Raw genomic sequence first — 7562 nt, 5'->3', positions numbered from 1 at the left:
TTTGGGAATTTTCTGGAAGTATCCCATAACACATGTAGTCAATAATGGGTTGTCTCCACTCTTCCTTCGCGGCTTCAGAAATGGCGATGAGATGATTAAGCTCATTTTCTATACATTCTTCCTCATTTGACGGTTGTACTATCCATTTTTGACAAATAGTCACTTGTGTCTGATCAGGAAGGGTTAACGTTGAAGCTAGAGCAGCCAATGCATCAACTTTCTTATTCTCCATTCTACGCACATGTTGAAGGGTTACATCTCCAAGCCATCCTATCAACTTTTGAGCATAATCATGGTAAGGACGCAATTCGGGCTTCTTCACCTCATAACTTCCCAAGAATTGGTTGATCACCAAAGACTTGTAAGTTTAATTGCTTCATGTCAACGGCCATCTCAAGTCCAAGTATCAACGCCTGGTATTCAGCAACATTATTGGAGCAACATTGCTTCAAAGTAAAGGAGAATGGTAGGATCTCTTCTTGTGAAGTGATGAACACTACGCCAACACCAGCTCCGCCACGATTTGTATCTCCATCAAAGTACATTTTCCAAGGAGGTTGAACTTCAATTAACATTGCATCTTCATCAGGAAGCTCATCAGTAACTCCCATTCATCTGGTATCGGATGGTCTGCCAAGAAATCCGCCAATGCTTGTCCTTTCACAGCTTTTTGAGGGATGTACACGATCTCAAACTGTTGAAATTGGAGGTACCATCTTGCTAGTCGGTCACTAAGGACAGGTTTTAACATAACAACTTGATGGGATTTGCTCTAGAAATAAGACGAACAACATGTGCTTGAAAATAATGCTTCATCTTTTGAATTGAGAAGACTAGCGCCAAGCACAATTTTTCAATTGGCAAATAGTTCAGCTCATTTAGTGTCATCGTTCTACTCAAGTAGTAAAGAGAGTTTTCTTTGCCTTCACTATTCTCTTGAGCTAACAGGGCTCCTACGGATCTTTCTTGTGCCGCAATGTAGAGTATCAATGGCTTTCCAGGTATAGGGGCTGCCAAAACTGGAGGTTTCGCTAGATACGACTAGATACTTTTAAAGGCATCGCTACATGTTTCGTCCCAATTAAAAGGAGCACCTTTCTTCATGAGATGACCGAATGGTTGGAATCGTCCTGCTAGATTTGAGATGAACCTCCTCAAGTAGGCTAGCTTTCCTTGGAGACTTTTTAACTCATGAATATTTTGAGGCTCAGGCATCTTCGATATTGCATCAACTTTGACTTGATCTATTTCAATTCCTCGATGTCTCACAATGAAGCCAAAGAACTTTCCAGAAGTAACTCCGAAGGCACACTTCAATGGATTCATCCTTAGTTGATATCTTCGAAGAAGCTCAAACACCATTCTTAAGTCTTTCAAATGATCACTCCTCTTTCTCGACTTTACCACCAGGTCATCCACATAACATTCAACAATTTTATGGAGCAAGTCATCAAATATATTTTGCATAGCCCTATGATATATAGCACCAGCATTCTTTAAACCGAAAGGCTTCACTTTGTAGCAATAAATACCTTTAGGCGTGCAAAATGCGGTGAGTTCTTCATCCTTTGGTGCCATGCGGATTTGATTATAGCCAGAAGAACCGTCCATGAATGACATCGCCTCATAACCAGTGGTGGCATCAATCATTAGCTCAGGAATGGGAAGAGGGAACTCATCTTTAGGACATGCATTATTGACATCCTTGAAGTCAACACAAACTCGAATTTGGCCATTCTTCTTCCTTACAAGAACAATACTTGAAATCCCTGTAGGATATTTAACTTCACGAATGAATCCTGCCTCGATGAGTTTGTTGACTTCATTCTCTATCAATGGAACCAAGTCTGGCCTAAAACGTCTTTGGGCTTGCTTAACAGGACGAGCACCATTTTTGACTGCCAACTGATGGACTGCTACTTTAGGATTCAAGCCAGGCATTTCTTTATAACTCAAAGCGAAGACGTCCCTATATTCTTTGAGTATATTCATATAAGTGATTTCTTCATCAACTTCTAGAAAGGCACTCAAGTATGTAGGCCTTGGGTCTTTATCAGTGCCAAAGTTAACTTCCTTTAAGGGATCTATTGTGGTCTTCACTCCTTCTTCAAGTTCTGGTGGAGCATCTCCAGTATCTTCCTCTTCTAGAGGGTCATTGTCATTGACAGATATATGACAACACCAGACAATATCTTCTAAACTCTTCATCAATCTTCATTTGAGGCAAAGAATTGTGCTCATTCTGGATTGTAACATGATATGAGGAGCCTTACACTTTCTTCATCTTCCTCGCGCTCCTTGGTGTAAACCACATTATGAGCCTTTGCCTTGAGTTCCTCTTTACACGAAACCATAAGTTCCACTCGTCGCCTCATTCTAAAAGGAATCAAACTTTTGAAATCCTTTTGGATCATAAATGAAGCCAGCGTTGTCACTTTTAGATAACTTCTCCGATGCTTGTTGTTTCTCTTCTTCAATGGACCTAATCTCTCGAACACAGAAGTTCTTGCAGTCGATTCTCCAAGTCGATAAAAAATGGAAGGTTTTCTATTAGGAACAGTGACATCATCTTCAAAAGTTATATGATTATTGCTTGCTTTTCTTATGGAGATACGAACTGGCGGTGGTTGGTTATAGCCTAGGCCTTCATGTGCTTGCCTGGTTTTATCAACTGATGGGAGTTTCCCTAACATTGATGGCTTATTAGGGTTATATCCAGCCTTCGCAAATAACTTGTAAGCATTAGGATCAAAACCTTCTCTCGTGCGTTTTGTAGGGAGTGCCACATCTCGCACTTGATTTTGAGCGATTGTCTTTCTTGGTAGCTTTGAAGGCAAGTTTATTGCATCAATCCGTCTGATAGGAAGAGTTAATCCTTTTAATGCATCTTCTTGAATGTTAGATGATTTGACTTCTTCTTTCTTTACTTTTGGAACATAGAGAAGTCCAGAAGTCAAATTCTTCTTTGAAGACATGGTCTTCCCTTCAATGAGATTAGGACAAAGTTCTTTAGTGTCAACTTTTGCCTTTCCGACAGCCGTATCGATTCTTTTGCTTGTGATCTTGTCAGACTTGGTTGATTTGACATCATTAGATTTTGTCCCTTTAACAACATAACTCTTCAAATAGAATTTTGCATCGGTAAATTAAAGTGCGTCTCAACTTCGGTGAAAGGATTATCATCTGCAACTATCTTTCTTTCAATCCCATCTTCAAGATACTTCAAAACATTGATAGTAAGAAGATGAGACAATTCTATTCTCGTGTACCCAAGGCCTGCCAAGTAATATATTGTATGAAGTCTTTGCATCGATCACGTGCATCCATGCGACTTGATCGCAAATCTTCCATGTGGATTTCTAATTTAATGGAGCCTATGGACCTCTGTCCTCTTTGATTGAATCCTTGTATCAACAAACGACTTTCACTAAGTTCTTCAGTCGTGATGCCGAGTTCCTTCATGTGTGGATAGGCAGAATGTTGACTCCAGATCCTTCATCTATCAAGATTCTATTTATCTTCTTCTCTACGTGACCAACCATATACAAATGACGATTGTGTAGTGTTTCACAAAATAGAAGATCATTATCTGTGAATGTGATTTTTGTATCACATGTATGTGCTTCTTGGGAAGAAGGTTCAATAGGCTTTTTAGAAGGTGAATGAGACATCATTGACGAGATTTCCCTTGTTGCTTTTTCTTCGCCACTAGGAGACACTTTTGATGAGGATTCTCTCGTTGTTCCTTCTTTGTCAGTTGGAGACACATTCATTGTTTCTTCTTTATCAGCATTAAAACATGATGCCTCGACATTTTCTTGAGTAGACTTTGTGCGCAACTAACTTGGTAAGAATTCTTCTAGAGTTACAGGATGTCGGGGTTTCTGGTAGTGATGCACTTCTACCTTTGCCTTCTTTGGGCGCTTTATTGATTTCTGCTTCTCCAGTCTACTTCACCATCTTCTTTCTAATCGGTTGCTCACATGATTCTTTTCGTAAGCTCGACTTGTTGCGTCTTCGCCTAGTCACAAGAATCCAGCCTTCATCACCATATATATCAACTTAAGATTTGTCTAGCTCCAATGACTCTTCTTCATGCTTTTCTGCGATACATATTTGGACCGGATCGAGCGAGCCGAATGTGATGGAGATTTGATTAGAACTAGCTTTCTCATCATCAAGGACAATCTTCTTTTCTCTAACCAATCGCATCACCCTATCCTTGAAGACAAAACATTTTTCAAGAGGATGACTCACAAGTCTATGATACTTGCAATAATTTGGGTCATCAGCTTTTCCAGCTGCATCAGGTCGCTTCATCTCCGGCAACTCAATGAGCTTTAATTCAAGCAATTCATCAAAAATATCAGAAACGTCAGAATCCAAGAAAGGGTATTCCTTTTCTTGCATTTCCCTTAGGATCGATTTTTGGTCTGAACGCGCTTGGAAATTCGTTCTCACACTTTGCTTCTTCCCTTCCTTCGTAGTGAACTTCACAGGTGACACATTAACATTCATTGACTCTTGTTGTCGTTCTTGGGCACAAATTTGCTCCATCTCTTAGGTTCCTGCTTGTCTCTTCCTTTGCGAGGGTCATGGACAAACGTCATATCCTTTCCGGCAGAGGACATGCTCAACTCCATATCATGAGCGCGAGTAGCTAGATCTTCGAAGGATTTTGGTTTTATTCCCTGTAAGATATAAAAAAGCTCCCAGTGCATCCCTTGGATACACATTTCTATTGCAGAAGCTTCACTAAGCCTATCATTGCAATTCAGGCTCGCGTTCCTCCATCGATTTATGAAGTCTATGGCTGGTTCATCCTTTCTTTGGCGAGTATTAGTATGTTCTACCATGCTCACATTCCTTTGGCGATTATTCGTAAGTTCTACCATGCGCACAGTACGTCTCGTGCTATAGAATCGATTGAGAAACTCGTGCTCTAGTTGCTCCCAACTATCAATAGAATTGGGCTCAAGATCCGTGTACCAATCAAAGGCATTTTCTTTTAGAGACCGGACAAACTGCTTGACAAGATAGCCTCCATATGTTCCAGCATTATTACATGTCTCCACAAAGTGTGCAACATGTTACTTTGGATTTCCTCTACCCTCAAATTGTTGAAATTTGGGAGGTTGATAACCAGCAAGCATTTTTAAGTTATCAATTCTTGCAGTGTATGGCTTGGCATACATATGAGAAAACTTGGTGGAGACTTCATACTTATCTTTGATAGTGCCTTCAATGAACTCCTTCAAGCGATCCAGTGGGATCATTCCTTCAGAAGAAACTGGCATCTCATTAACAAGCGGTGCTTTCTTCACAGTATCTTCGATCACTTGAACTTCAACACCCTTTCCAGGCGCATGGCTCGCTTCTCCATCTAAAAGTCCTTCCATTCGATCCATCAACTTATCGATTCTAGACTCTTGGTGTTGTACATGCTTTGTCAATCCTTCAACCAACTTCATCTGATTTGCGAGTTGTTCCTCAGAGGAAGAAGCAACAACCACCATTGTTTGCATTATCATTGGAGATGTAGGAGAGTAGCATGGATTGTCGCGTAAGTTGATCTTCAACGGACTCACATTACGCGATGCACGTGGAGGTGACTCATTCGTTGAATCATAGCTCTTCCTTGTGGTAGAGTTCTTGGAACCAGATTGCTCAAAGAGAGCCAATGTCTTCTTGATCTTTTCAGTAACACTGCTTCCTCCTTCTAAAGCGTTTGTGGAGGAACTTGCTCTTTTAGGAGTTGAAGACCCAAAAACAGGAGTTGATGCGGACGATACTTGCAGTGTTTGTTGTCCTAGCGTAGCAGCTTTGTTTCTCGTTAACAGCTCCGAAACTTCCAAAGGTAACATCAAGAATGCCTTCAACTTCAGTAGAGAACTTGGAGCTAGTGGCCAGAGGCAGTTGATCGAGAGTTGTTCTTCATGGAAGTCATCTCGATGTTGTTTGGTGCTTGAAAGTTGGATGAGAGGTAGAGATTGTCCCACTAGGCGTGCCAGAATTTGGAGACAATAAAATTCGCGTCGAGAAAACAATAATCAAGAACGAAAAAAATTATGCAACAATCATTTTATTATTTCAAGTGCGAGTGTTACAATCTCTATAATTCCTCTGAATTCGCCTTTTCAAATATAATTCAAGGACTCTTAAGCTTGATATTGAACTTGGGATTTATCTCGATCTTGATCTCTATCTTGATCTTGATCTTGGATTTGGACTTGATCTTGATCTCTATCTTGATCTTGGACTTGAACTTGATCTTGACTTGAACTTTATCTTGATCTTGACTTTCTAGTTGAATTCAAGGGCTTCGAGCTTGATCTTGAATCCAACGGTCTTGATCTTGACCGTTCTTGAACTTGATCTTGAACTTGTTCTTGACTTCTTCAAATCTTGAACTTTGAACACTTGAATTTTTGAATTCTCGAATTCTCGAATTCTTGAACTTGTAGAGAAATTGCGGCTTTTGATCCACGAGCTTTCTCTAGCTTCTTGTTCGAATTCTTCGTTCTCTTTTCTGAATTATGAAAACCCCTATTTATAGTTATACAATAGGGGAGTTGTGATTGGAATATGATTCTCTTCGGCCAATCAGATTCAAGTGACATGGCATATGGGCTTTATGGAGCGGGCTTTAATTAAGTTCATATTTATTGAATTTAAATGATTAACTCAATTATATCAATCCATAATATTTATTTGGACTAATATATTAATGAATTTAATATAATCCGAATCATTTTAATAAATTTATATTTAAATAAATTTTAAATGATTACAAAATGTAATAAAGAAATGACTATAATTAATGATAACGGTAAATTAGAAACTAAGTGTAAAATTATCTATTGATATCATAAAGTGGATAAGTATTGTTAGACATTCCAAAATAATATAGTTGACAACTATTTTTAGACGAAGGGAGTAGCTTTATCCAGTTACCAAACAACCCCTAAGAGTTTGAGACTATGAGAAGTAAAAGAATGAAACTTAACCCAAAGTGAAACTTTATACATCAAAAGGGATTATTGTAATTTGTTAATTAAATATTGGGTTATCAGGTAGCTCATTAAGAAAAAAAACCCCAAACCATTATAGAACTACTAACCAGGGAAAAAACCCAAACAGTTACCAAAATCGTTAAACCAATAATCTATTACCGATATCTGCAGCCCCAAGCCTATCCCAAAAAGGAACTGTTAACCATGATGAACAGAGGCGAACCCAAGATTTGAAGATAACAGGTATACAACCAACAGTAATGCACGTTAGTTAAATATGTACCCAATATTGGTTTATATGATAATTTTATTAAACATAAAAATACAAAACTACGATATTCATGTATAAATAAATTAAATGACTCTAGTAGATAAAGTTTGTTTTGTGGAGTGGTGGTTTTAAATTTCACTTTGCACCATGGGTCGCAAGTTCGAAACTATCCATCCCCCTATTTTATTCGATATTTTTAAACTTCACAACTAAAAACGAAAAAAAAAAACAAGAAAATAAGCAAATGGGATTTGAGCCCAGTCCCGTCCTCAAATGAA

The sequence above is a fragment of the Solanum tuberosum genome, unplaced genomic scaffold (genome assembly GCF_000226075.1).
Source record: "Solanum tuberosum cultivar DM 1-3 516 R44 unplaced genomic scaffold, SolTub_3.0 scf00042, whole genome shotgun sequence".
Classification (NCBI taxonomy): domain Eukaryota; kingdom Viridiplantae; phylum Streptophyta; class Magnoliopsida; order Solanales; family Solanaceae; genus Solanum; species Solanum tuberosum.
Note: the sequence above shows the minus strand (reverse complement) of the source record.